We start from the raw sequence: 25,118 nt of genomic DNA, 5'->3' as shown, positions 1-25,118 counted from the left end.
TTCTAGAATTTGACCAACACCAGATTACTGAAGCCAGAAAATAAATATCTGTCTGACTTACAAACATGCCAGCTTGTCAGACTGTTATTACAGCAACCAGCATGAAACCCTGCTGCTTTTTAGGAGATGTGTTTGCAATACAGATCTGCAGCAACTTTGGACATGACAGCAGAAGCAACAGCATGTAGCCCTGTAACTTGCATTTGGGTGAGGCTAGCAGCCTGAACAAAGCATTTGTCTGCTTTTCTCTGTGGCTTTTTTTTTTGTTTGTTATTAATTTAAAAAAAAAAAAATATTGCATTGAATACAGTATACTTGTGCTTTGGACAAAAACCTGGATTCAGTTGGAGAGGTTTTAGTGGACTGACCATCAGTGCTAAATAGCAAAGAAAAACTAACTTCAAAGGAAACCACAGTCCAATAAAAAATGAAGAGGAAGGACATGAAGAGTTTACTAAGGTCATGGAACAAGAGAGAAAGAAAATAGCTAGAGTAAACAATACTTTGTTTCCCGTGTTTTTCAGTAGGTAAATTCAAAGTGTGGGAAGCAGAAGTTTTCAGAAGCTGTGTCCTTAATTAGTGGGAAATCATTATTACACAGGCTGAGCAGTTTAGAGCAGTACTAAATGATGCAGGTCTCCATCTGAGTGATTGGCTTAACTCCAGGTGATAATGTGAGAAACACAAAACCTTATATATTGTAACTGAATAAGCTTTACAATAGAATTCTGAGGGAATAGAAAAAATATTCTTTATTTTATGTGTGTATGAATTGAGGAAATGATGTTATATTGCCTATGGCCACACAGTGATTCAGGCAAGAGTCCTGAATGGGAATGGATAATGGTGACTGCTTTACAGTCCTCTTCCAGTCACTAGGCAGCTCTGCCTCTCACTAGTGCTATGTAGTATCTTCAACCAAATTCTGATTTTGAATATTATAATGGGACTTTCAAAGAAATTTGCAGGAGTTAAGCGTTCATAACCCAAAGAAATTAAAAGACTGGCAGCTTTGAAATTCCAGTTCTCACTCCTAAAGACAGCAGTTGTATCATTCTTTTAGAATGCTAAAGGGCAGTTTGTGAATCTGGGTATCACACCAGGCTGTTTGATTACTAGAGCCACTTGTTTGTCTCCATTTCTGCCCACTAAAGGAGGATCAGGACTATTGGATATCTTTTCAGGAGACCTTTTATTCGCCCAGTACTTTTTATGGTGCATTACTACTTTCACTGGTGCTTTGCTTTGGTTTTTCCCTGATATCGGATCTTTAATATTACCCACCTCATTGCTTGAGTGACATGGGAAATACCTCTTCTGATGCAAATGATAACAGGAAAGATAATAGCTTGTACTGCAAGGGACATGTTTAGTGGTTCCGAGAGTCTCTTGCAGATCAGGTTAGTGCCTTATTGGTGGGAGCAATGCTGACAAGCATATCTAAAGTTAATGTTATTTACAATAGCTCATGTTGATGTGTTTGGAAGCTGGAGATGCCAGCTTTTCCATGCATGTGAGGTGGGTCTGTATATATATATATATATGTATGTATATTTCTATTTGGTTCAGTAAGTATATAGGTGCACTGCTTTTTGTTCTAGGTTTTGGACAGCAGTAATAGAGAAACCTTAAATAAAACAGAGCCTTTGCTTGCTAGGCTAGCAACACTGTTCCTGGAAGCATGATTTGCCTGAAGAAAGGCAGAGAAGGAAAGAAGTAGCTCCTGTAGGAGCAATAGAAGAGAGATGAGTGCAGAGATGAGTCTCCTGCAATCCAGAAAAGGCTCCTAGGTAGCCTTCTTTTTAAGGAACTAATCATTGGCAGGCTGGTACACATGCTGGGTGAGGCAAAAGAGTTGGTGAGAGAACTTGCTGTTCTGGTTCTGGTTATGTTACTGGTAGAAAGCTCCAGTGGAAAAACTGCATGGAGCAGGGGGAGGCAATAGCTATGGACACTCTGAAGGAGCACACAAAGGCTGCACTGTGGTAAGGGGCAGGAAGCCTACCTGCACAAGTTTGGTATTTGCGTGCTTCTCATTTTCTCTGCATGCAGCTGTCTTTTACGACAAATTTATGACTCATTCTTCTTGGACAGCAACATCTACACTGATAGCTCCAAGATCTTGTTTATGAAACAGTTTTCCAGGCTCTGTGTTCTAACTTTACACCCCTACCTGCAGTAAATGTTGTTAAATGGGGCCTCCTGCTAAGGAGCAGAAACCACAAACAGCTAGTTAACAAGTTTTGCAGGTGGGTTACAGGTCAGCCTTGGTATCATACTGCCCATGTTTCATTTCACCATTTGGCATATCTTTGTCTTCCATTTTTCCCTTGCATGTAAAATATTTAAGGGACTTTTTCTCTTCAAGCAGGTTGAACACTGTAATAGCATTTCTGTTCATGGACCAGTGAGCACTCCAGCTTGTCAGTATTCAAATTACTATCAAACTGTTTAGTACCTGTCTAATTAAAACAGAACTCACTTGCTGATCTCTTCATGCTAAAGCAAATTAAATCCTAATAGGAAAAGTGATATATCACTTAGATCAAAAGAAAATGAATAACTATAACATAACCACCTCTTTTCTACATTTTTTTCCCCTTTTTCTGGAATTGGGGGAGGAGAATGGCAGACAATTCTTGTTTTCAAATAAAAACATATGTACCATTGCAGTCTTCTTACAATTCCCTGTGCTAGCAAAATCCCTGCATTTTGCTGTAGAGAGGTGGTAAATTTCTGTAGCTGAAGGGAAGCACAGTTCCAGGGATGGAGCATGGGGAGGGGAAAAAGGAGGTGGCAAATAGAGGAAGAGAGCATACTACGGAAAGGGAAGATACCCTTAGAATATTTTGAGTCAAATGGGAAGCTTTTGCAATTGTTTTGTTGACTGAAGGAGGGCCGATGCTCCAAGAAAGCCCCTGATCCTTTTGTTTGGTTCCGTGACATTGTTCAAGTATCCTACGGGAAGGGGCTGCTGTAGTCTGCCTGATACTCTTGGGTTATTGATAAAAATAGAATAGAGAATATCTCCTTGTTTTCAGTCTATTTGCATAGCTCTTCCTAGAGCAGAATGGGCTGTTCTTCTTCTGTCAACAAAGGGAGTACTTGTCTTGGGGTATTGACTTGTTTTATGAGGCCTTCAATTCTTTTCCCTTCTTTTTACTTTTTTTTTTTTTTTTCCCTTTCCCTGACCCTTCCTCTCACTGAGTTGTAGCACACTTGCCTCTGGCTAGGAATATTAATGAGCATTTCTTTTCAAGAGCTTATGCAGATTCCACTCTGTGAATCAGCTGGCAAGAGGTGCTGTCCAAGTAACTTACCCAGAGTAGTGCCCAGGGGCAGAGCGTATGAGTGCATGGCATGCCTCATTCCCTGGCCTGAGAATAAAAGGTCAAAGAGTCGACTTTTAATGTGGGGTGCCTTGTATGGCATGGATGGCTCAGACAGAGCCCTTCATACAACAAAGGTTATTTAAATAACTATAAATTAGGAATGGCTCCTAAAAATGTAAATTTGCATCAAGATGGGGAACTGAGTGGCTCAGGTGGTTCATTATTAACTGCATGAACCTTTTTAATTTGCTAGTTCAGATCTGCTCCAAGTCAGAAAAGATATAGAACATTAAAACTGTCTGAGTAGGGTTCACTAGCAGGCATGAAATTCTTAGTTGCCTAAATGGGAGTGCATTTTCTGGTAGAAGAGTCTTGACCACATTGCACAATTCCATTGTAGATAGAAAAACTCAGTCAAAGAAAATTAAAAAATCCTGAGCACACTAGATCACAGAAATGGAGCACTCCAGTCTCCTGGAGGAAGTGGGCCATTTGAGATGAGGGGTGTCAGTGTGACACTATAGAGAAATGCACACTTTGTATTTGAATACAAATTCTCTCTGCTCTCTAATGACACAAAGCCACACGTACTGTTCTCCTCTGGATCTTCATGTAATCTTGGCCTTGGTGGTGGTTGTTCAGAGCATCAGTCTTTATGTTAAAGACCTTTTCTCAATCAGTGTGTTCTAACCACAACTCCCAGCCATGGCATTGGGTTGGCACCATTCAGCTCCCAGTTCACACAAAAAGTCTGAAAGAGTAGATACATAATAACATTCTGGGAAATCTTTTCTAAAATTGGGCCAAATCTGATTCTAAGCTATGAGACAGTTTAAACGGTGGTAATTCTTCTCACTGGGATTCTTACCGTGGGGAAGAGAGATTAGCATAACGACTACAAAAAATGGCTCATATTTTGTCTGTAGGAGTCCAAAAGAACCATGTGCTAAGTTGAACCATCATGATTTACTTAAAAAATAGAGGCAAGGTCACTGTTAGAGTCAGCATTCTTGAAGGATTTACATGGTTCCATCTTGTGTCCTGCACAGGATTATGACAAAAAAGTTCACTGTCTTTGCAAGAGTTTAATATTTTTAACTGTTGGTCCCACTGAAAACAGAATAATAGAAAGAGACATATTTTTATATAGATAAGATTGCAGAAAAAAAATATTAAAACTGAACTTTAACTACTGGAGGTTCTTTCATTTACATCCTCCCATTTGCCAGTATGGGTGAATTCCTATACAAACTCGTTATTCTGTTCCTGGGCCTGAGATACAGGGCTTATCCAAATTCTGTAAGATTTTCAGAAAGCTGATAGATGCATTCCTTCTTTGCACTGTTCAAAGGAGACAAATGATGATCCAAGGACAAGAGTACTTGGCAGTCTGTGGAAAACTAAGCTTTAGTTCCCTGTTCTGCCACAGATTTCCTTACAACTTAGGGCAAGTTGCTTAATCTCTTTATGATGATGTATCTCCTGCAAAATTAAAGTAATAGCATAAACAGGCATTTTCCGAGAGTTCCTTTCTCCAGGAACTGATTGACATTAGCAAGACTCAGGCTTAAATTTCTGGAAATTTCTTTCAAGCCCTATACTAAAATCAGCAAAAATCAAACTTCTGGTGCTCAATGAGTTAATTTTTCCAGCTCATAAACATGAGTCATCGCTTAAAAACTGGTACTATTTGAAGGGAGAAAAAAGAACTCCATAAAAGCTTTGTAGCTCAATGCTGGAAGCTCTTGCCGTCCATTTGGGTGACCAGTCCCCAGGCACATTCACACAAAATTATTTGACCTAAAGCTCATTGTCTTTTTACAGTTAGCAGATTTTCTCCTTTTCATGGCACAAGTCACCTTTTAACAGAAATGTATCTCTGGTCCTTTCCACTATTTCTCCATCACTTTATGAGCTGGCAGCACAGTGGTCCTCTGATTTTGGGAACCTTTGCTCCGGAGTTCCTTCCTGGGCTTTGTGGTTGCTCTGGGGCTTGGCTGCTTCCCCCGCCTACTCACAGTAAAGGCTTTGCGGTTGGATGCTAGAGACATAGGAACATCCAACTTTGCTCGGATGAGTATCTGAATGGATTACTTTTTTGTTTCTTTTCCTTGCAAAGTGATCTTTGGCAAGTTACTTAGACTCTGTTCTGTTTCTGCATTTCTAAAATGAGGGAAAAGTTTTCACAGTACATCACAGCAGTTTGCTGGGATTTTCAATATTGTAATAAAATTCACCAACTAGACTGGATAGACACTGCTTTTAAAATAGACTATATTTAAAAATATTGAGTAGCAATCTCATATGTCAAGGATAAGTTTTTTAAATGCCTTTAGTGTTGGTTTAATGTTTTATTCTTCCAACGTTTGCAGGCGCAGAGCTAAGCTAACATGAAGAACTGATCATGCTAAGAAAAAAGAGTTCTTGCGTTATAACTATAGTAGAAGGTAAGCAAAAAATGTAAGCAGTGACTAAAAAACATGATAGGAATTCAGTGCACCATGTATACATTAGATGTCTACTAGAGAGGTGGAGATTAAACATATCAGTAATTAATCTATGGGATAAATATCATTAATGTAACTAGCCCTTTCCAGAGCTGATTTTGTGCTAGTACTTGAAAACTGTAACCTTCCTTCCCCATCTTCAGAATATAGTTCTCTAAAGGAAAATGGTTTCTTTACTCCTACCCCAGATTCTTCACTCTCTGATTCAGTTACTCTTTGTGGAGAACGAGGAGCATCTCTGGCACTTTTAGAAAGGCACTTTTCTAGGTGCTACAGACTTTAGCTGTCAGCATAACCTACCAGAATGGAATTACTCTAAAAATATTTCTTAGCATGATGTAAATTTGCTGTAACTGATCATGACACTCAGATCTCTGAAGTTATTGTTACTTTCTTCCATTTTGCTGAAAAGCATTAACGGGAAAACTGATCACTGTGACGTCTGGTAACATTTAGAGCTTGTATTTTATTTTGATTCACACCCTAATGCCAATTAATGTCAGTTGAATCATACAGGTTAGAGATGGAAAGCACCTATTAGATAATGGCAGGGCATGACTGTTCCCCCAATGAATTCTCAAGTGCTTTGTCTCATCTAGTTTTAAATTACTCAAGCAATTGAGGTGTCTCTGGGGAGGCTATTCCACAGCCTAACGTACCTTGCCATTAAGAAATATTTCCTGCTATTCAGACTAAACTTCTCTTTTGCTTATTTTTATCATATTGCTGCTAGTTCGCCCCTTGCTGCTGCTGAACTATTCCCATTCCTCTCATGTATTTACTCTTTTTAGAATCCAGTCCATAAATAAACATTCCCATCCTTCTTTATTACTTGCCCCAATTCCCCACCTATATTTCTTTCCTTTCATGTCATCTCATAATACAGACTTTCCTCTTCCAGGACCTCTTTCTGATGTCAGACACCCAAACTGAAGCGGTTATTGTAGAAGTCTTGTTGGTGCCCTGCAGAGGCAAACCATCATAGTTTGTGGTGAGATGCCAGTTTGACTAAAACTAGCATTTCTTGATCTCTCTCATAGCTGCTGAACATAGGGTGTGTTCCACCCACCATTGGTCACATGCCTAAGGACCCTGATGCATTGTTGTTAGAAATATGTGAGGAAGAATAGGTATTTTAGAGTTTTATGGAGGAAGTAGGGGTGGTGACTCCACCTGTACAGCTGATGTGAAGGAACATGATAGAAATCTTTACAGCTCCTTCCACTGAAAAAATTCAAGCATAAACATAAATCAGTTGTGGAAGATTTCAAATGTTCTTATGAAATAATTAAGCATTTGATACTTATTCAATTGAAAAAATAATTGTGTAGAGATCTCTGCCAGTGTTTGCAAAGAGACTACAAATATTACGTGGCTGATTGATTGCATGCTGAACTTGAATTAGTTGTCTTGGTCTGGACGCCCAGAAGTATTTGAAGTTCATTTGCCTGATACCATCTAAGGTGAGGGGTGTGATTCAGTGCCAGATGAACCCTAAACTGCCTGTGTTGTGCAACAGAGATAATAAGCCTGCTTCCATGACTGAAAGGCAGGCTCTCTGCAACCCAGTATGACTACACTAGCACAGCAGACAAGCACTAGCACTGGAACCATGCATAGGCCAACTGGCACTGGCCACCTCTTTCTTCAGAGTGCTGTGTTAGAGCAGGAACTTCCTTCTGAAGGCTTTACTGAGCTCTCCTGCTACACCTCATCCCCAGCTAGTAATGCACACATTTAGTTCTTTACTGTTGTTTGTTTGAAAATGCAACCAACCTCCAGATTCAGGGCTGGAATCCTGAGCCAGTCATCTTTGTGATTACAGGAGACTGTGGTCAGCCCCTGAGGTGACAGTTAAAGCTGAACAGCAGGTTAGGGCTAATTTTTATCCATCTTCTCTTTTTTGTTTTTGTTAATGAAGGGTGAATGTTTGTGAGTCATATTTCTTAGTACATCAGATCCCAGAGCAGATTAATACTTATCTGACCTTTTTGAAAAAAAAAACAAAAAACAAAAACCAAACAAACCCAAAAAGCCCCAACAAACAACCCCACCCCCCAAAAAAACCCCCACAACCAACCCACAAAACCCTCAAACCCCAAACCAAAAAACTCCAAAGTCTCACCCCCCAAAAAAGACCCCCAGGATAAAAAAGGAGTAATAGAAATAGTTTTCCTCAGCTTTTTTCATGGTAAGAGGTATTGTTCTGTCCTACTTATTTGTCTGTCTTTGTCCATCCTTCTGTTTCTGAGTGAGCAAGATTCTTCCTGTGCTGTATAACAGATTTCAGGTTGTCCTAAAAATATTAAGACAGGATAAATGCCTGTAGGTATTGTGTGCTAGTCTTCCTGCCTTTTGTGTGCAAAACTCTAAAGTCAAGGGAGAAATGACTATACATGTAAAGAAAAATGGAACTCTGTAGTGTTTTTTTCTTTTTCTCTAACTTTTACTCCTAGTAACAGCAGACACAGCATTTCTAAGGAAGCTCCCAAATGCCTTTGTGGGCCATAAGGCTGGAGTGGAGCCTGACACCTGCATTGGCGGCGGTGCTGTGTTGCTGTCATGGAGGCTTCAAAGTCCTTCTGAAAACCCTCACCTCGGGGCAAGAGTGCAGTAAGGGGGCTGTGGGGAGCTGCTGCTTGACCTCTCAGTGGGAGACGGCCCCACAGGAGGGATGTGGGGGAGATAGGCTGGAGAAACTTGTGCCTTTTCTGACCAGCTGGACAGGGAAATTCTGCTTTGAGCCTGGGGATAGGAAAGAGTGGGTAAGGGTATGAAACTGTGTTTTATTTGTGCATGGAATTAAGAGCATTTTTGCTTTCTGTTCTCTAACTAGACCTTGGAAATGGCCTGGAAAAGTGTGCATTTATAGCAAAGAGGTGACTACTAGGGCTGAATGCTTACAGTTTACTTGGTGAAAGGAGAGCAAATGATTCTTCATTAATTTAAATCTCTATCTGAATGCAGGTACCTCCCTGCCGATCTTGAGAAACTCTTATGACAAATATAGTGCTTTGCTCATTGCTGTGGTTAATTTAGGAAGTGTTTCATGACTCTCAACAATAGTAACTTCAGCTAAACGCAGAATTAATCAAGAACTGGAGGATACTCAAATACTGTAAAAGAGCTCTGGATACATAACTCCACTTCTGGTTTATGTCCCAAGCTAAAGTCATCTCTGGCCCCTATAGATTTCCTTATTACTGGTTGCTATGTTGCGAAATTAAAGGGTCTTCAATTATGTTAATTGGGCTGGTTTTTGATTCACGCAGGTATGACTGTGTGCAGTGTTGTCAACTTCAATAATGTAGTGTAAATGGAGAAAGAATCAACTTTATTTCCTGCTTTTGGTTCGCACTTCATGTACTCCATGTGCTGTGTGGAGGCTTGATCTAAATTCTGCATCAAGGCCCTCTTGTTCCTGTGGGACCCTGGGGAATCCTGTGATAAAATGGGAATTCTGTGGCAGCTACAAATAAATTCAGGTTCAGTTCCTTTTTACTGAATTAAATATGTACATGAATAATACAATTGGTACAGTAGTCCTTGTAGTTTACATTATCAAATGCTATTTTTTTAATGTGTTCCCTACATTTTCAACATGCCACAAAACTTTGTTATCATAATGTATGTCTGCACTGTAAAACTTTTCAGCAGAAAAAAATCAAGACTGTGCAGGGTACACTTTAGATTCATTTCATCCAGTTTGTGAGATAATTTGCATTTTGGACACCTGGCACGTGTCCTCTCACCCTCTTTCTTTTGCTTCAAGCCCAAAGCCACTTGCGTGGGCCTGCGTGAATTGATAAAACCCAAATGTTCCAGCTGCAATGTTCAATGTTACATCTTGAATCAACGGTTTTCTAATTGTTCCTAAAGGTAAAAGTAGTTAATGCTGACATGTAAATAGCCACAGTTTACTTCTAGACCTGATATTGTCTTCATTTTGCCATTTGTTCAGAGGCTGTGGATGCAGCGCTATGCAGTCTAACACTGTTTTATGTGTGATGCCATACAGACCCCAAGTCAGGGTAGACTTTGATCCCAGGAGTGACACATGTGTAAACTCAATTCCTACAGAAAGTCTGTGTGGAAAAGGGAAGCAATGAGAAACACAATGACTTGTCCACAACTGTGCAGCAGCAGAGTTGACTATGCAGAGTTAGTGATTTCCGAGGCTTTCAGCATCAAGTAGAGTGACATATCCTCTCTTGGATGATTGTTCCTCCCCACCCACCCCATTTCTTTTTAAGAATAGATGACGTCTTTCACAAATACTTCGTTAGGGATAATTCCAGAACATGTTTTGCAATGTAAATTGTGAAATACGTAGGAATATGCTTAAAAGTTATCAAAGTGTCTCTGCGTATGTCCTAGTGGAACAGATACTTACTATCTACTAAGTCTAGTGGGTGGCCACGTAATTGATGAAATCTTTCCAGGACCTCATAATGGGTTCTATCATTTTCTTTCTGGTTAATAAGAAAATGACTGGGCTTGCAAAAATTCAGCTGGAGATCTCTGGAGCTGAAAGCAGTATTTTGAGTCCTCCTTTAATGTAAGCATGAGTTCCAATGAAACACAAAAGCAGAATATGTCAGTCCCAGAAATATAGCCGGTGTTTTGCTGTTATAACATTAAACCAAAGTCACTCAGGTCCTAATTCTTATGCCAGGGCAAATTACTTATTTAGGTTTCATTGTTCTACATTAAAATCTTGGAAGCTAGAGACGTAGTCAGGTCAGGTCCCATTGTTCATCCTTCTCAATGTGAATAATAGTTTTTATGGTGAACATGTTCCTCATGTAAAGGGATCAGTCTCTGTTTTATATTGCCATTTTAAATTTATCTTTAATCATTAGATTTAAACTTAGAGAATGAATACAGGTGGAGTGTTAAACTTGGTACACTCAAATGGAAAGCAGGAAGGGAATATTGGTGTCTATATCAGGGTACACGTATCACAGGCAGGATGCCTGGGGTCCTACCCTAGTGTTGCTGCGAGTCACTGGCTCTGTACATATACTTAGTTTAAGCAGCAGCAATCTTTATTACCAGGGGCAAATTCATCCTTCGTCTCAGTGGGTGGAACTTCCTATGATTTCAGCAGGAGTGCCCCTTGCTTACACACGAGTGCATTTTCTCCTTGGGGAGGAAGTTCTGGCCCAGAGTTTCAAAAGTATGTTTTTAACAGAGCCTTGTATAACATTTTTACACTCATTTCCTAACATAAAAGATGATACTAGGCAATGGTACTGGCAGGACTTGCTTACACAGATGCTATTGGTAGTTTAGATAAACAGTAACACCTAGGATGCCAGATGTTGTGATTCATCCCGAGTGCTTGCCAAACTGTAATTCATATTACATTAGGGGCTACTGGTTATTTATTTTTCAGCCCACTAGAAGTCTAATTGACTATTCCTCCACTTCTTTTCCCCCCTTTCCCCCCACTCTTTTTTCCTCTCGTTTACTTTTCTTCTCTCTGCGTTAATATCCATTTTGGCCTGAAGCATGGAGAAATCCTATCGGTCATCCAGGGATCAGGTACCCTAAACCAGAGTATCCTAGTTTTACTTAATGGTTAGTGATGGCATCCAAATCATTTCCCATTTTCCCACTGAGAGGTGGGTGAGGGGAAAAGCTGAATACCTTTGCCAAGAAGCACTCTGTGGTGGATACTAAAATAAGTCAGGTAGCAGATGTCCAATCCAAACTTTGGTGAGTAATTAGCTGATTCAATATCCAAAAGAAGCAGGTAATTGTTGTGATTTGTGAATCCTCTGCCAGGGCAGATAGTTTACAGCTTGCAGATATTTCTCTAATGAGGGAGGATATCGTGAGCTCTGAGCAGTAAAACACTGTTTTCTTAGTATTCAAAAAGAATGGCTGTTTTTTTTCTTTAGGGATGTTCTTGGCATAGACCGTTCTTGTTCTTTTCTTTGTTATTTCTTGGAAGTCTTCTGAAAACTATTGATGCAGTATGCAAATTCAATGCAGGAAATGTAATGTTATATAAGTGTAATTGGCCTTTTATTCAAAGGCGTTTTTATTCCTCTCTGCATATTTTAGTCCTTTCTTTAAAAAAAAAAAGAAAAGAATGAAAGTGAGAGAAAAGGATGAAGTTTAAACAAAATCATGTATTTTAAAAAAAAAGTCAGAGGAAGATGTTATAAAGATCAGACCATAAAAAGAAGAACTGAAGAATCAGAGAAGCACTAATAAAAACAAAAATACAGATACCACTGGAAATGCATAGAATGGGACTGTTTCAGGAACAAAAAGAGTGTGCCCGGTTGTTGCCATTCTAGGAGAACTAGACATGGAAAGAAGAGAACGGAAAATAAGAGTGAAGCTCTAAAGCCATCTCTTCTTCCTTCTTCTTTTCAGTGTTATTTCATAAGCAGTGGGGGAAGAGGGAGAAAGGGAGAAGTGAGGGGAAAGGGGCCAGGAATCCTAGCAACGAAAATACTACAGATGCAAACAACTCAGAAATGTGCAACTGCTAGCAAAAATTTAAGAGGGTAGGTTCACTACTTCCATTCCTGAAGAGAGCGGTGTATGCTAACACCAGCATCATAAGTCTCGTTTCCTCTACTTCCTAAAGCAGAAAATTATTGTTTTCATGTTTGCAGTATCTTGATAGACAGAGGTGCCTATGCTATGTTGGGGAACTAAAACCCAAACAAAATAAAATCAATAAGGGGATATTGCTTGGATATAGTTAGTTTGAAGAAACAGCTGAAGCAGAGCATGAGAGAGGGAAACAGCCTTTTGTACCAGTCATTAGCATTTGGGTTCTTTTTTATACTGTCTCAGGATTTCCTTTTCATTTCTAAACTCTGTATACTTTTTTCCACTTTTTTTCTGTGAACCTCTCCTTATTGTTTTCTTTGAAAACAAACATCTGGACATAAGTCACAGTAACTCCAGTGAAGTCAATGGACTTTGTCTGATATAAGAGATCAAATTCCCTTTGCTCTTCATAGTCCTTGTTCAATTTGCCCTATTTTATACTTTCTGCCCTACACATGACATTTCCTACTGAATTACTTCTTCCTTCTTTTTTATCATTCTTTCTCCTTCCTCTCGGCACTTTCCAGTTAGTACCTCTGCTCATTACTGCCAACACAACTGTCAGGCAGCTGTTGGTTCCTTCCATTCTCCAACATGAGGAACTTTTTATGCCAGAACCAAAACTAGCCAAACAATGAGCCCGCAAATGAAATCACGACCATGATAAGCACAAGTGACAGTGAAGGTGGCAGTTATCCAAACTGGTGTACTTGGAAGGAAAACGCTGAGCCATAGCTCACCACTTCGTTGCAACTTGATGTATCTGGCCCCTAAAATTTCTTTACCAGGAGCAATATTTTAGTAATGGAGCAATAACATATCATTGTCTATAACTGTGTAGAAGAAGCTGAACTGTACATACAATGAAAATAGACGCTATAATTGTTGCTTACTTTGAACACAGCTCCAACTGTACTCATACAAATGAAGCGGCAATAGCAAATTTACATGCAAATCATTCCAGTTCAGTGTGAATGTTGATTTACTGAGGCTAATAAGAGTTCAGCAGATTGTAACAAAGAATAATGGAAGAAATTTCTCCTGGAATGCCAAAACTGAAATCTGTTGTAAGCCTTTTAGGATCATGTAAGCAATGTTTGTCTTATTGTTAAGCCCCTCACATAATCTTCCAATCTGAATCCTAAAATTCCTTCTTGAACCCATCCCCTGTTTCACTCATAACTATGCTTTTATATTCTCCAATTGCTTAAAAGTACAAAAAGCACAGCACTCCAGTCATTACACAAATTACTCCACATATTTAATGCAAGTCACTTACCTAATGTCAGATAAAAAAGAGCTAAGTTATTAAGAGTATGGTGTGGTAGTATTAGACTATCTTTGAAAGGATGAATAGTCCAAAGAAAAGGAAGATTAGTCTTAGCTGAAATGGTCTACTGCCCTCCAGTCTATTGCAAACAAAAATTATCAAAATCTAACTTTAGGAATGTTGTGTTTGAGAACAAAGGTATGGTATTGTTAGAAGATGTCTGTTCTTGCTTTCCCGCCCCATGTGCAGAAAGGTCTTCTATATGCCAGTCAGGGAAGGCTGAAAAATTACTGCAGTTTGCCTAAACCAACAGTGAAGTGATAATATTACAGAAAAGAAACATTGTGGACAACATTAAAGTCTAACAGGACTAAGGAGAAGGGGGTAGACTAAAAACAGATGAAACCCAGGTGTGCATTTAGACTCAGCCATACTTTTGCCTTGTGACATGTTCATGGATAAAAGTCTCAGCTTTTCACTTTTTTTATTCTGAGTGACTGGGAAAGAGAAGATGTAAATTAACTGCAGCACAATTGAAGTCCTGAAGGCACAAGGCCTCCCAAATTGGTTTGGTTGCTGAGAACTGTGAAATACTTGCAGCTTTTAATTCATGTCTGGATTCAGCAAAACAATTTTGAGAAAACAAATGTAAAATTTTAGTTCCTTTTTGGTTTTCAGAATGCAGAAAATGAGAAAAAAGTAGTTCTGGGTAAATAGAGGGTTTGCAGACTTAAGGCTTTAAAAAGAAGGAAATAAAAAGAATTGTTCAGGGTTATTTTGTTATTTTTCCCCAAAAGTGAATCTTTCCATCACTAACTACACTACCTATCCATGTGCAAAATAGTTTTCAAACTGTGATCCACTTAAACACTACAAGGGTATCAGCAGGATGGAGTCGCTCAAGAGAAAGCAATAGAAAGCATGCCAGTTTTGTATCTGGGGGGAGCTGAGAAGAAAAAAGGAGCGGAGGGAAGAGGTGAGTTGACAAACCCTCTGCTGACAATCATTGACAGCACAGTCCTAGGCTGCAGGGGGAAGCTGGAGCGCTGACACCAGGGAAGAGCTCTTTGCTCCTCTGACTCACCTGTGGAGGAAGAAGTGCGTTTTTCAAACAGCTTTCTTGGCTCATTGGTTATCACTTCCCTCAAAATACATACCAAAAAGCAAGACAAAACTGTACTAATATAATTTTCTCATTTACAAGCATGGATTTTGTCCATACCAGGCATAAACCTTATTAAATTGCTTGTGTACCCATAATCAAGCCCTGGCATGGTTTCTAAAGCACTGACAATCTTCCTCGTGTAGATAAAATCTTTGAAGTTGTAGTGTAGCTGTTAGATATTTCTATGTACACAGTTATTATGTGCATGATGAGCATGATTACTGCTTGGATATACTGTTTGCATTTTACAGTGCTATGTGTAGGATTTACAAAGCCCAGACTATCTCATGCATAGCCAAAGTCCAAATAAACTTTGGTTTCTCTGTTTGTGAAGAAGGAACTTTGACAATAGAAGAAACAATTGCTTAGAAACAGTATACACTTTCTAAAAGATGTGCTGACCTACAAAAGAATATTTTTTTTTCAAGTTTACACTGTTTTTACAATGCTTTTGATATTTTATGCAAGCTGTCATCTAATGGAAATAATGACCTCAGGGACATATGTTTATCTTGGTTTTAGCCCACTTAAAATACATTTAGCCTTTAGCTTTTCCTTAGGCCAAAACCACATCAAATGGGCCAAAGATGGAATAAACACACACATACACTCCTGAGGTCATTATCACTTCATTGTAGTTTTGCAGAAGAAAAGGAAAACAAACTCTGTCTCTTTGCATTACTTTGGAGACTCAGCATGCCCGAGTGATGGTGTATACACCATTTAATAAATGATTTCTTTTTAAGGATGTGCATTACTTCTCTTTTTGCCCCTGCCACACATTAATTGTAAACTCTTTTCTCTTAATCATTGGAATTAATCTTTAAAACATTGAAAAGCTGGAACTGCAGAAATTAGAGCTGTAGTTGCCAGAGTAGTGTTAGTAGCTGACATTCTCCACAAGCAGAGATTCACAGACGGAAACATTTGAAGGAGGACAAGAAGAAGAAAAGAAGAAGAAGAAATAAGAAGAAGGAAGAAAAGTTAACACTGAGAATCTACTCCTGTTATGAAATGAGTCCTGTAGTATTGGCTTAGTAGGTCATAGATGGGGGTTTATTTGTGAAACAGTAAATGAACTCTGCACCCCAATGTTAGCAGCAGATTACTGACCAGTACAATATATACAGCCCAATGCTATTCCTACTGCTCTCCAAAAAATGGTAGTGGCAAACAAACTCTGCTAACTCATGGAAAATCTTATTTATTTTTCTGATCCCTATTTGTAATATGAATATCATATAGCTTACTTCTGTCATGTTCTGATGTAGTGGCTGTGGACTACATGATAAGAAAGTTTTACTTGGCTTTTCAGAAGCTTTAGTTAGCTTCCTAAACTTTAGTTAGGAAGGGGGAGAAAAAAAGATTTGTCTTTGAGGCATGCAACTTAAAAACGAAGCCCCGAATATTTGTTCTGTTGAAATCATTGGCAATTAAAAAAAAATATTTAATATAGTGAGGACTTCATCTTAAACCCAAATGGTACTTGGATTCAATGTTGTAAACCAGAAGTGGTTTGTGAAAAATTTCAGACCTTGTATCTGCAAAGCCATCCGGCCCAAGCTGAACTACCATGGACTTCAATGGAAATTAATTTCAAAAGTTCTAGGCTTAAGCACACACTTTAGGTTAATCATATGTTTAAGTGATTTCCTGTTTTGAAGTTTTAAAGATGGAAATAACATGGTTTGAATTCTGGGCAGAGAAGGTAATTCTGGCAGCTGTGGTTTGAATAGAAAGGATGTGTTGTGCGCACATGTATGTTAAAGGGAACTGTTGGCGCTCCTGGCTGAGGCAAACTAAGGATTTCCAAAACACTATGCCGAAGAGGACACTAAGTTACTGAGTCATATGCAGGTCTGCCAAGGGACAAAAGCTGCAGGGAGGTGGGGAGGTGTCTCCAGGAAGAGCCTAGGAGCAGCACAGAGTGCTCTGAACCAGAGTCACTGCAAGGCTGCACCTACGGTAATCCCAGTGACTGATGAGACGCACATCAGTAGCAAGTATGCCAGTTGGTTTCTCTTGCTGGTAACTGCTTAACAAAAGAGAAGGCTGCACTCAAAGCAGCAAGGATTTACTAATAGGGATGCCCAAAACAGCTGTCCTTGTCCATGCATGCAGAAATAGCTGTTGCTCTTTCTCATTGCTTTTGTATGGCGATGGCAGAGTTCAGGCAGTCTGGGCTTTAATCTCTCTTTCTGGACGTTTAGATTTGTAAACTGTTTCCTGTGTTGCCTTAGTCTCAGATCTGGTGCCTGTCAACTCCTCCACCGATAAAATCATGATCACAAAAATAATTCCTTGAGAGCTAATACCCACCCTGGTTACCAGCCCTAGTTTAATGTGAAATCTTCATGTTCATCACAGAGATGTTGGTATCAGGAAACGTATGATCTGTGGAGTACAGACAGTGAAGGCTGTATGCAGTGCAGTGCTTACCTGGGGGAGAAAAGACTTACCTCCAAGCAGGCTTTTCCCTTCCAAAAACCAGGCAACATATACTTTTGCATTAGGATTATATGGCAAGGTTTTTGTAACACTACCAAATGTACCAAAGCCTTGCCACATAAACCCAATACAATATTTTAGTTAAAAATGGAACCATAGTGTTAATCTCACAATTTCACTGGTAGAGGAGTTTCCCATTTGTTTTGCAAACAAGTAATATTTGGCAAGTTACACTATTCAGGTTTGAAAAGCATCATACACTGACAGGCAGCTGAGCAAACAGCATGGTCAGCCTTACACCCTTTCCTGCTCCCACCTGTCCCCAGAGGGGTGACAAACATGGAAAGGGAAGAAACAAGCAAGTATGTGAGCAGAAAAAAAATAAAAGAACATGGGTGGAAATCTCCGATCCTTTCTTCCCCCAAGCCGCAGAACGGCAGAATCACAGGCCTGGCTTTCCCACTCGGCACCCATATGGGGCAGTTCCTCCCTCCGTGGGCACCCCCCGCTCCCCATCTGCACACCTGAGGCTGGGCTCCATCCCTCTGCTTTCTGCCCCTTGCTTGACCACGGGTCTTAATGTTTTCCTCCTTTTTCCCCCTTCCCTCTTCAAGGCTACTGCACCAGGCTTGTAGCGGACAGGAAGAGGGCAGTGACCAGGCAGGCAAGGGGGCACGTCCTCCGGGAGGGCAGGGGGAGGGAGAGACCGTGGGGTGCAGAGGCAGCCAGGGAGGGGAATTGGGGACTCGGCCTGCAGAGCTGCTTGGAGCTGTGGGAGGGTTTGAAAATGTCTTTACACATTGGACTCATTTTCATTTCCAAAATTCAGTGTTTCTGGCAGCACTTATTTTTAGTTTGAAGTTCTATTTAACAGTTTTCGAGATTGGACAGTGTAGTAATTTAGCAGCCCTTATGTGAAAGAGAGAAGGCTGCAGCTTCTGCACCACTTTTAATATTTGTTTACCATTTCAATTTTGTAGCAGGTCGACATTTAAATGTTCTGTTTGCTGTCATTTTGACACCTTCCCTTTATTTGCTTATTTTTAATATGTGAAAATTTAATACTTAGTTCTTGCTATTTAGAATCTGGGGATTAGAGTTGAATTTTCTTTGAGAATAGGGTTGAACATACCTGAAATGTGGGTAAAAAAAAATGGGCTGGAGATAACTGGAGAGCATACCTTCTAGAGAGGTGATGGGTCAGTATTTTCTTACTTATAGCTAAAATATATTTCAAGCATAACTTTTCCTTTAGCACTTTGCTATAAGTTTCTCTGGTCTAAAAGAGAAAGGCAAATAAAAATTATTGTTATTTTGTAATTATTAAAGGCTGTCTGAAAACATGATTAAGTAGGTAAACGTTTTCAAATGCCAGAGTAGTTTGGGGTCTGATTGTTTCAGATTGGGAAATGAGTGAAAGCTTGATATATTGTATTTATCTGATGTGCCACATGGCGTTGTTCTCCCAAGATTTTTGTCCTAACAAAATTTATTTGGATTTGAAAACTCCTCTTCCTTGTCTTAACCTTGATACATTATTTACACAAAACTGCGTAATACTTTGACAAAACATGAAACTACATATTAATACAAGCCTGAATCTCAATCCAAATGGTTGAAAATATTTACAAGCTATAGATCTTGGAATAGTTTTGGGTTTGGTTAAGCAATTTCAAGTGACACCAGGTAACCTTTGGAAGTGGAAAATTAGTTTTCTTCATGATTTTTTAAAATCAAAATTCAAAGTAAAATTCAGAAGCATGAAGCTCACTAAAAAACTCACGCTGAAAAAAAAAATGTACACAGTTCCCTGGAATGACCTGAAAGCAAAATTATGCAGAACTGTGTTTGTGAAATGCTAACGACAGGATATTTAAAGGCTACCAGATATATTCCCCTACTGGTAGGGAAAAACCCAGAAGACTGTCTCTTTCATTATTTGTTTCATTTTTTTTCTCTCAACACATATTTTTCTGTGGAAATCATTATTATGTTATCACTTGTCTTTGTTTTCAGTGCTTTCAAACAGCTCACCTATGAGCCATCTCTGCCTTCCCTCAAAGAGCAAATCTGCCTCATGTTCAAGTATTATTATAACCTACATCTACCATGTATGAACAAATGAGTGTAAGCATGTATGGTAGTGTGGTCTGGCAAGATTGCGATACCTGATAACAGGCTAGATCAGTGCACATCAATTACCTTGTATATGTTTTTTAACCATAGCTGCAAAATTATTAGGTATAAAACCTAGTTTCAGATCTTGCATCGAAAATTAATTGAGAGTAACGAAGTCAGGTTTTTTTGTCTGTGGCCTGTAACTGGAAATATGATTTCCTCTTCTTGCCAGAGAAATTTTCTCTTGGTGCACAGAAGGGAATGATTCTCTGATAAGAAGATGGATGTTACTTTAACTTTTACAATTTTATGAAAATTATTTTTTATTGCTATATGGTTTTCCACAAGGCTGTCCACATCTTTAACACCAAGATCAGCTGGCACCTTTAATCTTCTTTAGGGATATGTCATCAAAGATTCACTTGGGGATTTAGCTGCGTGGCCAGTGTAGAGTCAATAGGATCTGTATAGTTAGATCAACTTGCTGCTTTGAAAATTTACCCTGTTATGTTTTAAACTATGCTGTCTCATTACACAGAAATGAAGAGGATTTTTCTGATACCTTATAGAGATAGCACATGTGGGGTTTTGTGTATTTTTGTTTTTACTGCATCTTCTTTTGATTAGCTGCCTATTTCTTCTTAAGCAATAATAGGAAAACATTTCTTCAGGGTTTTTTTCAGCTCCAGTCTTCTCTGTGAAGGTACAAGAGGGAGAATTTTAAAGATCTGTCCTGTGAAACTGTTATCTCTTTGATTAACATTCGAAATTCTGCTGCTTGTTTTATCAAATTAATGTAACTTTGAAGAAAGGAAAAAGGCAATACTGATTTGTAATAATAGATTTTAATTAGGATGAGTGTTTGAGTCTCAGGAGTCTGTCCCATGCGTGTTTTCAGATCTCTCATCCTCCCAGTGTCAGAACTCTAATTACCACCCATACAGATCAACTTGTATATTGAAGATATCAGAAAATACATCATGAAAGCTCCTTCTTTTTAATTGCATCCTTATACCCCCTGCTATATGGTTTCTATTGCCATCAATATGCCTTCACTGCTGTTTCTGTGTTTTTACTTCCTTTGTTATAGGTGAGCCTGTCGGGTTACATTTGGAAGAGGATCTGTGTTTAAGCCTCTCTCTGTTCTCCCCAGCTTCTAGCAGAATTTAAATTGTTGGACTCCCTGTGCAATGCCTGGCATGTCTGAGGCATTAGATCAGTATAATCCAGTCTCGGCAGCAAAAGGGGCCATCTCGGGGTATGGAACTCCCTGCAGGTTACTGCTGAGTTTCTCAGATGTGGCTGCTCCCCACCTCCCCTATCTGCGGCCTGCATGGACAGCCCTCACCTTGGCAGCAAGTGCCAAGATCCTTGTCCCTTGGTTGTCATAGGCAGTGCATCAGGAAGGGGATGGGAAAGGAGGGCTGGTGATCCTCAATGAGGGAGCCAGGATGAACCATCATGGACCCAAGGCGTTCGGACTCAGGTCAGATGGGCCAGGGTGTTTTCTTGTGTTGTGCAGGTGTAGCTTTTAAAAGCACAGAACATGGATCTCAGTTGCTTGAGACGTTAGTAGATATTTTGCATCCTGAATAAATGCTCAGGGCAATTGTCTGTTGGTGTCCCTTCCTCTCTCTTCTCCCTTTCCTGTTCAGTGACAGGCTCAGCCCCATGAGACACGCACTCTGAGACATTTCACCACCAAGTACAGAAATTTACTATGAACAGCTTTTGGTTGAGCTCTGAGTGAAGGAGTGTTGGGGTCAGCAGGAAGTTAGTATTAAACTAATCTCTTCACATGCCAAAGCAGAAACGTCCCTGAAATCCTGTTCAAGTTTGAATATATGGTGTCAGCCCCACTTTGCTCTCACATGCTCAACACTGCTGCTTTCACAGCAGCATCCACCATCACACCTAGACTTATTGTGTCCATCTGCCCAGGCTCTCTCTATACAGGAAGGGTTGGAGCATGAAGCTTTCCACTTCTGCTTGTGTGGTGCTATTCACTATGTAGGGTGAGTTGGCTTCAGAGCTAAGCAGGCAAGTCTTTTAATTTCTTGAGAGATTTTTCGCTCCACATATAGATTTAGTACCCTGTAAAGTCCATCTACTGACACCACAGTGCCTTCGTTCATTTTTTTATATTCCTCCTGCATCTCGGACCCATTGCTAATGAGGCTCATTAGATGGAGAGACTTGTTATTTAACAGTCTTCACCCGAGGTCCAAAAGCTGAGATGATAAGGGATGATATCTATGAGATGTTCATACTGCCAACTGTCATTAATTTCAGAGTCAGGTGAGATGAATTGAGATAAACTCCCCTACTTCTCTTAGCAAGCGTCTCAGTAGACTCAGAAGGGTAAGCCTACACTAAACCACATTTATTTTCAGCAACACAGGATACAAAACTAACAGTGCTGGCTAAACTCTTATTATATTTTCAATCGCAAATGAGAATGTCTGAAAGAAGTGATACTATTGGCTTAACTGGATCCTTGTCTGCGGTGCTATGATCAGCAAAAATTGATGGTAACAAGCAGTACGCTGCCTACACTACAGTGCAGGTTCCTGAACTCCTTAGCGGGCTGTACGACAGGAAGGTGGCCACATTGACTAGCCCCCATTTGCCAAGGGCTAAAGTGACTATATTAAGTGTCCCTGAATTTCTTTCCTCATTAGAAATCCTCAAAATATGGCTGAATATCAGAAAACTCCCAACATCCATTTTTTGAAAGTCAGTCTTCTTCTAGAAGCCTTAAATTGGGCCTGAAAAAACCTAAAAAATATTAAGATTTAAACAACTAGAAAAACTTGAGTGCAGATTCCATCCCCCCCTCTTAATTTTCAACAGTCACAAAGAGCAAAAATATACATATTTGAAAAGTCTTGTACCGTATTATTGATCCACTTAATAGGAAATAGGAGAAGTATATGTTTAAGAGAAATAAACCAATTTTTTAAAATGTAGAATTTAATGATAAATATTTAGATATGTATTTATAAATGCTTTAAGGAATATAATTATTATGGTTAAACTTTCAGCACATTTTTTGGGGGCTATTTTGCTTGTTAAAGTTGATGTTAGTGAAATATTCATGTTGTAATTTCAATATCTAAAAGTTTGGAAGGGTTTTAATTGCAAACTTGTTTATGAAAAATATTTTTTTTCTTCTGGAAAGGCAGTTACAGAAGAATCACGTTGAGTGTGTCTATTATTTTGTATCAAAAGAGAGCTGTGGGCTCTTTCCCAGATAATCAGCTTCAGGGAGAAAGGTGATGGCCATGGGGTGTATGTTATGCTGCTGTGTATGCCTTGCTGATCAATCCTCTGCAGCAGCCCTGACAGCTTGCAAACATCTACAGAGCATCCCAAAAGGGAGAATCTGACAATATAATAGAAAAGAGATTTAGAAAAGACAGTACTAATAAGCTTTGTTATTTAAGACAGGCAAAGGTCTTTATTTCATAGTGTATACATACAAGCTAACTAACCTCAAATCTCTTAGTAGTTTCCTTTCCACAGGGTTTTTGACTGAATATATTTCTCAGATCCAGGGACCGTCTAATGCTCCCTGAAATCAACAAGACTACCACAGGCTTTGCTAAGCATTTGTCTTGCCCACAGTAAACTCCTTAGAATAAAATGTTCATCTGTCTTCCTTTAAATTACATTTTACTTTTCTCTAGTATAGTCATCTAATATTCACAAAGCTTCTCAAGTGCTTCACTGGGAGTTGTGTTTTGCTATCTAGAGGCAAAGTTTGGCTCTTAATTACTGCACCATTTACCTGCCATAGTAATCTAGCCACCCAGAACAGGATCAATTGTGTATATTTAATTCCTCATGTTGAAAATTGTGTTGGGGGAGATAATTTTTCAATGCAGAGAAAGTAAAATATTATGGCTTTCTTAGATTATTTGTAATAGTCCATTAAAAGTGCTTAAGAAGTGGTCTATAAAGTTTTAATTTACTTATTACATATTGAAATGTTGCAAATCTTTCATTTGCTTTTGTTTTCCAACAGTCTGCATTTTCTATGCCTTTAATGGTATCACAGAACTACCACGGCAGAAGTCTTTCGATTCATACTGAGTTTTTCTTTCTGTCTAGATCAATAAGGTTATCAGAATATCTTTTCCTTGATGGGAATTTTGTTTCTTTTTTAATTATTTTTGCATCCAACATTTTGGGGACTTTTTCCCTGGAACTTTGGTTAACAGGGAATCAGGGCTGCGCAGTTTTGGTGTGGTGGTGATGGCAGCATCTCAGCCATGCTATCTAGCCCCTAGGAAGGAAACAGCACATTAACTTTTTAAGTGCTGGCAACCCTTGAGGGCTTGCTCTTTGCAGTACTTTCTCATAGCGTGCTAAAAAGATAGAAGAGTAAGGAAGGAAATTGTCCGTCCAAGTAAATTGGGAACACTGAAAGGTCAGAGTGAGTCAGGTAAAGTACTATTTTTTCACAGAAAGAAAGAAGGTTTTAAAAACCTTATTCTAGGGGAAAAGATTGTAAGAAGGACAGGAAATGGCACAAGATTTGAATCTTGAGATAAGGTTGTAAGAGGAGATCAAAAAAATGGATAAAATGTCACAAGCAAAGACCAGCAGTAAGAGTGTCTAATCTGCATTTTCGGAATTGGCACAGTATAATCAATTTTATATTGGTTGACAGGAGGAGTTCATGTATTAACTTGCTCACCTTTTTAATTTGAACTGGTAACTAGAAAGTGACAGTGACCACACTGGTTTTCTTTACAAATACGTATTTTCTTCCTCCGTATATGCTGATCTACATTATGACAAAAGTGTAAAGTTAGTTATGTGAGAACTTCTTACCATGTATTCTTGTTCTGTAAGCATATTTGTTATGATCTTCTTACTAGAGGATCTGTAATAACATTCACAACCTTGGACTTCTGTCGCTATGTATAATTATCAGTCCTGATGGGACTGTGATTCAGATTTCCACATATCATTTGCAAGTGGATGCATTTCAAATCTATAGAACAACTCCACTAGCTTACCTGAAGTCTGCATTTGGAACACAGAGGATTTATATAATAATCATATAATTCTGAGTTATATGTAATAATCATAGGCTCTGAGGACTTTGCATCGTTTTTGGAGTGCTAATGAAGGCCATGGAAATATATATAAACAGATAAACACATAAACATAGATATATTAATATATACATATATATGTTTTTTGGGTTACTACTGACTTGCTACCTGGAGGATGCTGTACAGATTCCCTTATTTGACTTGTCCAGAGAATAATTTTTTCACAAGTAGAATTATGCAAGTCACTTACTGAACTGAGAAAGCAGAATTGCTCAATATAAATTGAAAAACTGGCAGACTCTAGTGGCAATGATCTGTGTGCACCTCCAGCCAATGTGGAAGAAATGCACTTTAAATTCCTGGCTTTAGAGAAAGTCAAAGGTTCTTAGCTAGCATAGAAGCTTGCATTCAGGAAATGTTAATTAAAGTTCCCTGGATGAAAATTACAAGATGGACATTGAAAGCCTTCATGGCACCTTGTTGTCCAAGCCAAACTTTATTCAGTTATCCCTATATTCAAGGGAAATAATTTACCTTACAACAGATTTGACTAGTGATTTAGTAATATGAATGGCTCAAATTTCACCGTCAGCTGCCATGCTAGTCTTATTTTGTAAATACCAGTGAAGAAGCAAC

This window comes from Falco biarmicus, chromosome 5 (genome assembly GCF_023638135.1).
Source record: "Falco biarmicus isolate bFalBia1 chromosome 5, bFalBia1.pri, whole genome shotgun sequence".
Taxonomy (NCBI): Eukaryota; Metazoa; Chordata; class Aves; order Falconiformes; family Falconidae; genus Falco; species Falco biarmicus.
The sequence above is the reverse complement of the archived record's forward strand: the minus strand, read 5'-3'. Positions refer to the sequence as shown.